At 46.9% G+C, this 12445-nt stretch overlaps 1 protein-coding gene across 6 annotated transcripts in view; it reads left to right on the top strand.

The window, feature by feature from the left end:
• LOC143279679 (3',5'-cyclic-AMP phosphodiesterase 4C-like) overlaps nucleotides 1-12445 on the top strand; it is a 757240-nt gene that overhangs the window by 689076 nt on the left and 55719 nt on the right. The gene's annotated exons all lie outside the window — the stretch shown is intronic.

Below are 12445 nucleotides of genomic sequence, written 5' to 3'. Positions count from 1 at the left end.
GCCTGCAAACCAACATGGCCAGGCCCTGTCGCCTTTTGACTCGCCTTAGAAATGATCCTGCCTACGTCGCCAAGGCTGTGCTTATTGAGTCTGTTCTGGGATCGGTCTTTACTGTTGGTATATTACGTTTGTAAGGGTGAGTTAAGGTTTAGGTCACTAAGCCTTTTACGCCACCGGCCGGAATTTCATAGCCACTGTGTCTAGGTCGGCTTAGGAAGGCAGTGAATTCATAGCCACTGTGGTCTAGGGCTCGGCTTAGGAAGGCAGTGAATTTCATAGCCACTGTGTCTAGGCTCGGCTTAGGAAGGCAGTGAATTCATAGCCACTGTGTCCAGGGCTCGGCTTAGGAAGGCCGTGAATTCATAGCCACTGTGTCTAGGGCTCGGCTTAGGAAGGCCGTGAATTCATAGCCACTGTGTCCAGGGCTCGGCTTAGGAAGGCGGGGCCCAGTCCTCTCCTTGTGCCGCGCTCTGGCAGAATCGGGAAGACGTTGGGCTCCTGAAATCTGTGGTCAAGGTTCGATTCCCCCGTTTAGGGCCTTGCGTTGTGTCCGTGGGAAAGGCACTGTACTCCGATTTTCCTCACCTGACCCAGGTGTGAACGGGCATCTTACTTGGTTGGGGAAGATGTTGGGTGAGTGGAGATGTTACACCCGAGTGTGACAAACGCACACCGTGACGTCCACTTAGGGATAGAAAAAGAGAGAGGGGGGGGGGGGGGCTGGGGGGAAGGAGAGAATGAGATTTTCAATAGAATTTTATTATAAAAACTGAAAGCCTTTGAAGTAGACTGCTGTTTAGCTGGTGTGAGTGTGTGTGCGTCTGTGTGTGTGTGTGTGTGTGCAGAAGCAGACTTGCATTAACTTTGGAAAACTAGAAGAGTATTCATAACTATGCCCAGAACCGTATCATTCATGAATATGATGCTTTTTGCACAAGAGACGGGAGCATAGAAATAGATGTGCCGTGTATGTGTGTGTGTGTGTGTGAGCGCGTGCGCGGATATGAAAGAAAAGAAAGTTTGTTCATACCCATCCCAAGCCAAAGGGACGTAATTTAACCGATAGCAAACATCAATCGGTTTTTCCAGCAGGGGTTATAGAATTCGCAATGGAGAGAGTAAAAAAAATACACACACACAAAAACCAATGTTGATAACACTTCTCTCTCTCTCTCTCTCTCTCTCTCTCTCTCTCTCTCTCTCTCAAAAGAGAGAAGGACTTTTGTACTAGCTTTTCTGAGTTCGTGCAGTTTCAAACAGGAGAAGACATCCGGCCGAAAGGTGAGTTTAGAGAGGAAGGTCAGAAGTGTCGTATTACGAAAACTACTCTATTATGTAGAGAGAGAGAGAGAGAGACAGAGAGAGAGAGAGAGAGAGAGAATTAGTATGCACGTAGACAGGCGTGTAATGTGTTTGGTTAATGACAATAAAACAGTTCACCTTTTCTTCGGGAGAACATGACAGCTGTCAGGGTGTTGTGAGCTATTGTTTGACTTCAGGAATGTGAGACAATGCTTCTCTCTCTCTCTCTCTCTCTCTCTCTCTCTCTCTCTCTCTCTCTCTCACACACACACACACACACACACACATCACACGCGCGCAGTTGGACGAAGAAAGTGGAATTGAGCGAAACGAGGTCACTGGATCTGATGGTACCAACATGTAAGTCGTATTGATGTGGATACTTATATAGCGCCTATCCTTGGTCGGAGACCAAGCTCTAAGTGCTTTACAAACACGGGGTCATTTACACAACAGGCTGCCTACCTGGGTAGAGCCGACTGACGGCTGCCACTGGGCGCTCATCATTCGTTTCCTGTGTCATTCAATGTTTCAGGCACGCACACTTACACACTCAGACAAACATGTAACACTTTACGTGTATGACCGTTTTATTCATTTAACCCGCCAGGTAGGCAGCCATACTCCGTTTTTGGCGGTATGCATGCTGGGTATGTTCTTGTTTCCGTAACCCACCGAAGGCTGACATGGATTACAGGATCTTTATTTGATCTTCTGCTTGCATATACACACGAAGGGGGTTCAGGCACTTGCAGGTCTGCACATATGTTGACCTGGGAGATCAGAAAAAATCTCCACCATTTACCCACCAGGCGCCGTCATCAAGATTCGAACCCGGGACCCTCAGATTGAAAGTCTAACGCTTTAACCATTCGGCTATTACGCCCCGTCTCCGTATCCCTTCCTTTCTTCTCCTTTTTCTCCTTCCTTCCTTTCGCCTTTCCCCACTGAATTCCCTCCTCATCCAAGGGTATGGTCGCAAACTGCACACACACGCGCGCTCGCATGCACACCTAGACACGCACGCATGCATGAGCGCGCGCGCAAACACACACACACACACACACACACACACACACACACACATTCTTTTTTCTTTTCTTTTCTTTTCTTTTTTCCCCTTTTTTAATTCTTTTTTTTAAAGCAGCACGTGCACAAGCACACTCATACACACACACACACACACACACACACACACACACACACACACACACACACACACTCACTCACTCTTTGTTTCTTTTTCTTTTTGTTTTTCTTTGAAAACAGCACGTGCACGAGCACGTGTCTTTCCGCCCATCTTTCTCCTTCTCTCCTCCTCGTTTACCCTCCACCCTGTCCATTACCATTTTACTCTTAAACCTGTCTCTCTCCAGTCTCTTCTTTGTCTGTCTGTCTGTCTGTCTCTCTCTCTCTCTCTCTCTCTCTCTCTGTCTCTCTCTCTCTCTTCCCCCTCCCACTCACCCCCTCCCATCTCCCCCTTTTTATTTCACCGTGGATGGGTGGGGCACACTCGCAAAAAAAAAAAAAAAGAAAAAAAAAAAGCATTTCAAACTGTTTCCAAGATCTCGCTACTCAGTTTCTTCACTTAGGCCTTTCACCCCATCCTGGGGTCAGGTCAGCAAGAGACGTCCATAGTCTTACCCTGACCCCTGTTCCTTTGTGGCCTTGTTCCTGTGTTGTCTTTGTCTGGCTCCAGTGAAGGCCCATCTTCTTGGTGCCTGTCCTGGAGGCCTCTCCCACAGCGGGTTTTTCGGTGAGTCTCTCTCTCACAGCCGTGGTCAGTCGGATCGAGTATCTCGTTACTTTGGTTATATGAAATTTCGTACGTTCTCTGTCGGTCTCTCTTTCTTTCTCCCTCTCTCTCTCTCTCTCTCTCTCTCTCCCCCTCCTCTCTCTCTCTCTCCATCTCTCTCCCCCCACTCTCTCTCTTTCTCCCCCTCTCTTTCTCTGTACCTCCTCTCTCTTTCTCTCCCCCTCTTTTCTCTCCACTCTGTCTCCCTCCCTCCCTCTCTCTCCCCCTGCCCCTCTCTCTCTCCCTGCCTCTCTCTCTCTCCCTGCCTCTCTCTCCTCTCTCTCTCTCCCTGCCTCTCTCTCTCTCCCTGCCTCTCTCTCCTCTCTCTCTCTCCCTGCCTCTCTCTCTCTCTCTCTGTTACCGCAAAAACTGAACATTCGTCACATTCCACACTTAGCACCACCGAAGCAGCGGTTGAATGCTTGCAGGTTGAGGTCGTCAGCGTGGAAGCCAATTAAAATATCAAGGTGTTTTTGTTTCTTTTTTTTTTCTTTGTTTGTTAATTAAGCATATTTGGAATATGTTGAACGACTTCACAGTTTGAGTTAAAGGAGGGATGGGAGTGATTTGAGGGAGGTGGTGTGGGGTGTTGAGCGATTGTTGGTGGGTTTTTTGTTTTGTTTTGTTTTCTTAAGAATTTGTCGTCTTCTTTTTCTGCACTAACACGCGCGTGCGCGTGTGCAAAAGAACGCTCCAACCCAAGACGAAAGGACTAATACTTGCGAGAGGAGGCGCCGTCTCTTTTCGAAGTCTGAGCTAAGAAGTGTTAGAGAAAGGAATGTGTGCGTGTCTGCCTCTTCACCACAGTGACCTCCCCTCCCTACCTCCCATTGTGCCTGCCCCTTCAAAATGACCTCCCCTCCCTACCTCCCATTGTGCCTGCCCCTTCAAAATGACCTCCCCTCCACCCTCCCTCCCTCCCTCTCCCTCTTCACCAAATTGACCTCTCTCTCTCTCTCTCTTCACCAAAATGACCTCTCCCTCCCTCTTCACCAAATTGACCTCCCTCCCTCTTCACCAAAATGACCTCCCTCCCTCTTCACCAAAATGACCTCCCTCCCTCCATCCCTCCATCTCTTCACCCTCCCTCTCTCTACTGCCAGACACCACCATCACTGATCAGACCATGGTCCTGTCTCATCACGTGGTTGCAAGGAGGCAGCAGCCCAGAGAGTCCTAAGCCTTGTCACTATCACGGGACAGGGACACAGGGCGGAGTGTTGGAGCGTGGAGTGATGGCCTAGAGGTAACGCGTCCGCTTAGGAAGCGAGAGAATCTGAGCGCGCTGGTTCGAATCACGGCTCGGCCGCCGATATTTTCTCCCCCTCCACTAGACCTTGAGTGGTGGTCTGGACGCTAGTCATTCGGATGAGACGATAAACCGAGGTCCCGTGTGCAGCATGCACTTAGCGCACGTAAAAGAACCCACGGCAACAAAAGGGTTGTTCCTGGCAAAATTCTGTAGAAAAATCCACTGCGATAGGAAAAACAAATAAAACTGCACGTAGGAAAAAATACAAAAAAATGGATGGCGCTGTAGTGTAGCGACGCGCTCTCCGTGGGGAGAGCAGCCCGAATTTCACACAGAGAAATCTGTTGTGATAAAAAGAAATACAAATACAAAAATATTCAGCTCGGGGGGGATGGGGGGGGGGGGTGGTAGGTAGAGTACCTCCTGTGCCTGCTAACCGTTTGCACGGAGTCAACTCTGTGAAAAGCCAGTGATCTCGTTTGTGTGTGGATTTTTGTGGAACCAGCACCACCAGTCGTGTCGCTCTACCAAGGTCTTCACTACTGCTTGCCTTTCTTGGGAATGGTTTCAGGGTTCGGTCCCACCCACCCCTCTCTCTCTCTCTCTCTCTCTCTCTCTCTCTCTCTCTCTGGCTCTCTGTTCTCCTCTCTCTCAGTCTCTCGCTCTCTGTTCTCTTTCTCGCTCCGTCTCTGTCTGTCTCTCTCTGTCTGTCTGTCCTCCTCTTTCTCTCTCTCTCCCTCCCTCCCTCCCTCCCTTGGAGAAGGTGAACATAATTGACAGAGCCCAAGAGGCTGGCTAATAATAGGGACAGCTTCAAAACAGCCCCGCGTCTCCGGGAGACGAACGTGCGTCAGCAGTGCTGTCCTGCTGTGTTCTGAATGTGAAGACGTCGGGAATGCTAAAGAGAGACAGGCAGAGAGAGAGAGGGGGGTGGGGGGAGAAGTGTGTTGGAATCTGCTGTATGATTCTTGAAGCAACAACAGCACAGAAAGAAAAGAAAAAAAGAAAAAAAAAGCAAGAACCGCGTGCACACGCCTTATACCCACTGTGTTTGGGGTTATACAAGCATGTTTGTTGTGTGCGGTTATCGCCCTCTCTCTGTCTCTGTCTGTCTGATGTCTCTCTCTCTCTCTCTCTCTCTCTCTCTCTCTCTGTCACACACACACACACACACGCATTGTCCTTTCCACTCTCTGAGTCTCTCTCTCTCTCTCTCTCTCTCTCTCTCTCTGTGTTTTTTTCCCTGTCACACACACACACACACACACACACACACACACACACACACACACACACATTGTCCTTTCCTCTGTCTGTCTGTCTCTCTCTCTCTCTCTCTCTCTCTCTCTCTCTCTCGGTCACACACACACACACACACACACACACACACACACACACATACATTGTCCTTTCCCCTCCCCCTCTTTCTCTCTCTCTCTGTCTCTGTGTCGCACATATACACATACACACACATTGTCCTTTCCTCTGTCGCTGTCTCTGTCTGTCTCTGTCTCTCTCTGTGTCGGTCACACACACACACACACACACACACACACACACACACACTTTCCTTTCCTCTGTGTGTGTGTGTGTGTCTCGCTTTCTCTCTCTCTAACGACCAGGTCACAGAGTGTAGAAAGGAGGCAGAGTGACAGAGGTAGAGGAGGTGTAGGGGAGTGTGGGGAGGGTAGAGGGGGTGATGCTGAAAAAGTAGATGAGTACGACGGAATGCGCTGCGTTCTGCGCTACTGCTGCCAGTGAGCCTTCTCTGTGCCGTGTATATCCACGCATTTCGCGCGCACACAAGCACATACAAACACACATACACACACGCATGCACGTACTGTACACATACGCACGCACGTACGTGCGCCCACACATATACAAGCATGCACGCATTTACGCATGCGCACACACACGTACGCGGCGCATTCACACACACACACACACACACACACACACACACACACACACACAGAGAGAGAATTTGAAGATTAAAAAAAATGGTGCTCGGTTGAAGATTAAAAGGCGTGTTGGCATTTGCCTTTTGAGATTTTTAATTTTTGTCGTGTTGCTGATACCATGAAGGAAAATATATTTGAGGGAGGTTGGAGGGGGGGCATCATACTGACCTGCTTAAAGTTTGGGTACTGCCATCAGCGGGCTGTCAGGACTGAAACGATGCCCGTGTCATTAATGTCGTGATGAAATCATTGTTTCTTTAATGAAACTATGTTGGTTAGGATTTAGGGTAGGTATGGGCAATTGCGAACAGCGTGTAATAGCGAACGATTCGTATACTACCCCGCTTCGAAGCCTTCTTTAACAGTTGCATTTCACAATTTAACGTCTGCTTCGACCTTTTTCAAATACCGTAATGAGTATCAACTGATTTCCAAGAAGCAGTCAAAATCAGCATTTTCTGGCTATTTCCGCGCTCTTTCTTCTCCGTTCGCGCACCACTGCCGACCAAGGTTACAAACGTACTCTCAAAATCCTAAAATCAAGGGAAGCAAGTTGTAGGACTTAAAATTTGCCACAGTTTAAAATAGTTGATTTGATCGGATATGTTGAATGCGCATTACCAGTGATGGGAAGATTTAAGAAAGCACATTGGTGACAGAGCAAAACGGCAGTTTTCAGTGGAAGGAATCTGCAAAACAGTGTCGTCTGCAATAGACCATTGGATATTTTGACGTGATTCTGTTTGCGAACGATGCTGCACAGTTATTGAGCGCTCTCAAAAGGGTGCGATGTTCCGATAATAGGATTGTGTTTTTTTTCGAGTGAGTTAAAAGACCTGCTTCTGTTTTAAGTGTCTGTGCGACATGTACCCAAAGCCATCGTTTGCAGTTAAGACTTGCCCGTTCGCATTTACCCTCAGGCACCCTTGCTATTTGAGACGTCGACAAAACGTTGAAAAGAATGAGCAGGCGAGCTTTTCGTGGTGCAACCAGTCGGAGAAAGCCTTCAAAAACAAAAGAACTATGTTTGACTATCCTACGACATGTTATCTTTACAGTACACACGTTGAGCTTGATGATTCGACTGGATCGTTCGCCGGCAATTGGGCATACCTACCCAAAAGGCTCTTCGATAAAATTGTACTAGTTAGGCTGTACTGGCTCTTTGATAAAACGATATTGGTTAGACTGTAATTACAGAGTGAACTGAATCCAAAGAGTTTCCAAAAACCTTTTTTCTTTAATCAATGAATTGGTGAAGTGGGGGAAGACAGGAAGGAGAGAAACAAAGCAGAGAATGGAAAGAACGAAATAAAACCAGAACCAAATGGAGAAAGAAAAAAACTGGGGTTTTTACAACTTCCTTTGCACCGCCCCCTCTTCCCGCAACATCCCCGTTTAACCCCCGCAGCACCCCCCACCCCCTTCCCCTTTCCCCCACTTCTGGTACAGACAGGTTAGACAAGGAGGTTAAAGTTTACAATACAGTAAAGTTGGTGTGTGTATACACAGACAAGGCGTTGTTTGGCCCACCGAGCAAAGCCAAAAAGCCAGCGTTCGTGTGAGTGTGTTGGCCTCAAGTGGTAAGGACTCTTTCACCTCCTCCGCTCTACTCTGTCTGTCAGTCTGTTTGTTTGGGTACAGGCCTGTCTGTGTTTGGTTGATATCCTCTTGTGGGTGTGCAGACAGCTCTGTGTTTATCTTCGTTTCTTCACTTTTGTTCTGCAGCTCCTCACGGTCTGCTACGTATTCATTGTGAAGGAAGTCGTGACGTAACATAGTGAATCTCCGGGTTGGAAAGCCTCCGCAACTCCGGTCCTCGTGGTTTTTTGTTTGGGTTTTTGTTTGTTTGTTTTACAAAGTGCACGAGCACTGGCAGAAGACTGTTATTGCCGGCGGGCGCTAAACATACACAGTCAACGTCACTCCATCCGGTGTTTCCGATGCGCACGTGCGCTGGAGCTGGAACCAGTTGACATAATGTATACGGACGGCTGTGATGTGCAGGGGGGTTTTCCCCCCCATGTGTGGGTTGTATTCTTAGTGGTGGGTCCTCGTGTTTATGCCAGGACCCACCAATGCCTTGTGGCCATGCAGCATACATGCTTGGAATATGTGGTGCAGCTTGTCAACGGAACTTACGCAAAATATGACAATGAAAAGTATCTGGATGCAAAGGATGATGATAGGGGTGAGGGGTGGAGGAGGCGGAAACGGGACTTCGATGTCTAAGTTTATGTACCAGGCTCAGATTTGTTTTTTTAAAAAAATACTCACGAGAAACCAGCGTTATATACACTCATCAGTAGCCTCCCATCTATTGTCTGCAGAAACATCAGAGTTAATTCGAAAGTACTTCAAGGATTTTATAGATGTTTTATTGAAGCTGTGTTAACTTTCTCTTTTATATGGTGGTGTGGTGGTCAAGCTGTGAAGAATAAGAATATACTGAACCAGACTGTGAATGTGTGCAGTAAGGTTGTGGGAGTGAGACAGGACAGCTTAAGCAAACTGTACAGTGTCAGAGTACGACAGAAAGCCAAATGCATTTCAAGTGACAGCAGCCATACGCTGACAAATTATTACCAACTCTTACCTTCAGGCAAACGGTTCTGTGTCCCAAAATTTAAAACAAACAGAACCAAATGCAGCTTTATACCCACCTCAATTCAGCTATTAAACAGCAATAATTGATAATCAGATATGTGATTAAAATATTTTGCCGAGTGTGTGTGTGCCAGTGTGGAATGTGACATCTTAAATCAAATTATTGTTAAATCGCATTGTTATTATAATCTTTTTATGTCTTATGTCTACTTTTAGTATGCTATTCCATGCCTGTTTTATTCATATCCTTTAATTGGTTTTGTGTTGCACATGTATGGCTGTGATGATGTATGTATGATTTACTTTGTTACCCTTTAAAGGTTTCTGTTGTGTTGTTGTTATCTACTGTGAATATTTATTGTCCTCATGGGTTGCCATCTAAACATTTTGTCTTTTATGTATACGTGTTGAATGACTGTGATTTCCGAGTATTGTTTGTTTTACTCCACAAAGGAATTTCTCTTGTTGAGATAATAAAGTATTCTGTATGTGTGTGTGTGTGAGTACGTGCGTGCGTGTATGTGTGGCGTGTAGTATGTCTGGGTGTGGTTTATATATATATATATATATATATATATATATATGTAAAGACCGGACCACAGACCACAGTTTTGTCGCTTTAAAAAAAAAAAGGGGGGGAAAAATCAAAGCACACAGAAAAACTAACAAAACATTTGCACGCGTATTTTCGGCCTGGTGTGTGTGTGTTGTTAAATCTTGTAATATGTCGACAAAGGGCGAGGATGTTGTGATGTTTACACGTACATCCTTGAATGCGGCACTTAAGACAGTACGATGTTTCCTGGAGGGGGTGGAGGAGGTGGGGGGGGGGGGGGGGGTGCGGTCGTCTGGGCGAAAAGAGGACAGGGGACAGAAATCCATTTGTCATTTCGTTTCATGACTTGTCCTCCCTGTCGGGCGGAACGTTTTCGTCATTGGATGTACGCCGTGCACGGGGAAGCACGCGGAGTTATAATGATAAATATTTAGCCCAACATTCAGCTTATATCACAGATTGACATAAGTCTACAGCTGGGCCAGCAGCAAAATGAGAGCTGTGTTATCAGTGGTATCTCCATTGCAGTGGGAAATCATTTACAGTTGAGTCTGTTGTGAAGGACTATGACTCTCAAACTAGGAAGCAAGATTGCACTGGCTCATAGTGCCGCAGCCTTGGGGGCTAGTTGGCCTTTGGGAACCATCCCAACGCCGACTGTTCTAAAACCCTCTTGGGGATGTAACCTGGGAAAGACACTCTCCACTATAATCAAATTCTAGCCCAGCTAGTCAGGACAGCAGTTGCCTCCTTTGCTGTTCTGGTGGTCATAGTCGGACACGACTGACTATCATACATATTGCACGGAGGGCATGTAACCACGCCTTGTTGTGGTCTGTTGTGCTGCATGTCCACCAGTCACCCACCATCACTCCCACCACCACACCACACCCAACCTCACTCTGCACCCCATCTCCTCACTTTGGTTACACACATATCTTCGTTTGCATGTCGAGTGGAACCGATGGACATAGTTGTCCTATCCAAGATTCTTTTTTTTAAGAAGACGCAATAATCATGTACTATAACTGTTACCCTTGGTGTACATCAGTACAAGACTTTTTGTCGGGGTGGAGGGGGAGCAGGGACCCCCGCAGCTATTTGTTTTCTCCTTGATAAATGATTGTCTGGGCTTTGTTGTTGCTGTGGAGAGGATGTCTGCGATGTGTCACGTCGTCTCGAGGCCCCTTGCCTCTTGTATCGAGACCTTCACCTTGAACCCTCCACTTCCTTCTAACCTCCATCCCTCCTCTTCTTTGACGATATCTGTGTTGATGTGCTCTGTCAAAACTCGCTGCAAGCAATAAACATGTTTGCTTATTCTGGTGTAGAAGTGGGTCTTTCCGGTCAGGGGAAACTGTATAGGGGGGGGATGGGTGGATGAGTTTGGAAACGGGAGGTGAGGGGTGGGGGGGGGGGTAGTTTGGTTTTCGTTATGATTTTCAGATTGTTTGGCTGTGGCTGTCTGGTCTTGTGGACATGTTTGTCGTCTGTTTCTCTCTCTTTCTCCCCGCCTCCCTCACTCACTCACTCACTCACTCACCCCCGTACTGAGTAAAACGTGTCCGTGTCTTGTCTTGTTGTTTTTGTTTTGTTTCTCTCTCTCTCTCTCTCTCTCTCTCTCTCTCTCTCTCTCTCTCTCTCTCTCTCTCTCTGTGTGTGTGTGTGTGTGTGTGTGTGTGTGATTTTGTTGTTGTTGTTTGTTTTGTTCCTTTGTTGTTTTTTTTTACACCTGCCTGCCTCACTGTCTTTCGCTGTCTCAAAAGGCGTGACTAACGCCTCGGTTAATCGTTTATTTATAGATTTTTTTTTTCTGATTTTCTTATTTCCCTTTCGCCATATCACTTGTTAGTGATCTATTGACTGAACGGAAGAGGATAAAGAATACATAAGAAATGTTATATATATATATATATATATATATATATATATATATATATATATATATATATATATATATATATATATATACTCATCAAAATAAGAAGAAGAAAAAAAACAACCAGCTTGCAACACAGTTGTCTTTCTCCCCTTTCCGCCCCCGCAACCCCCACCCCCACCACCACCACCACCTGCCCCTCTCTACACCCGTGCCCGCCGTCCTTTCACTTAATGTCCCTGTGTCTCTCTTCCCACTGTTTTCTTCCTTCATTTTCCCTCATTTCTCTCCACACACTGTCTCCACCACCACCATCCTCCCTCGTTTCCTCTTTCTCTGTTCTCTCCCCCCCCCCCCCATCCCCCACCCTTCCTGCCCCCTCTCCCCACGCCTCTATCACCTTAAAAGTAGCAGTGGATTAGCGACTGGAATTGCTGCGTCATAGTTCGTGTATCTGTGTGTGTGTGTCAATATAATGAGAAGGGTTTGTCATAGTTCGTGTATCTCTGTGTGTGTGTGTGTGTGTGCGTGTGTGTGTGTCAATATAATGAGAAGGGTTTGTGACGTTTGTTTTCCCCCTTTGCTAACAAGAGAAGAGCGCTCAACTCGTGACGTGTTCCGGGCTAGAATGATGGCTCTTGACGAAGATGAATCGTGTTGTGCATGTCCAGAGTTGGGCTGGGTGGTGGAGAAGGGAAAGCACGCAGCACTGCACACCGGTCAGGGGGTGGAGGGGGGGGCCGGGTGGGGGGAGGGGTGGGGGCGATAAAAGAAAAACAACAAGAAAGACTAGACAGACAAAATCTTTATTATCGAGGGTAATAGATAAGCAAGTAACATGTTTTGTTGTTTGTTGGTTGTTTTTTGTTGGTTTTTTTTTTTTTTTTTGGGGGGGGGGGGGGGGGGTTGTTGGTTTTTTATTACTTCCAGCCCTCGCCCTGGAGAGGGAATAAAGCTAAAGAAGCGAAAACGAGCAAAAGAAGAAAAGTCAAAACACAATCAGTACGCCAGTACTATATTTTCCCATTATTCCTCCATTCACAACCATTCCACCCAAAGCAACAACACACAAAAAAGCATGAAACGCGCG

Source organism: Babylonia areolata, chromosome 3 (assembly GCF_041734735.1).
Source record: "Babylonia areolata isolate BAREFJ2019XMU chromosome 3, ASM4173473v1, whole genome shotgun sequence".
Taxonomy (NCBI): domain Eukaryota; kingdom Metazoa; phylum Mollusca; class Gastropoda; order Neogastropoda; family Buccinidae; genus Babylonia; species Babylonia areolata.
Note: the sequence above shows the minus strand (reverse complement) of the source record. Positions and strands in the feature narration are given on the sequence as shown.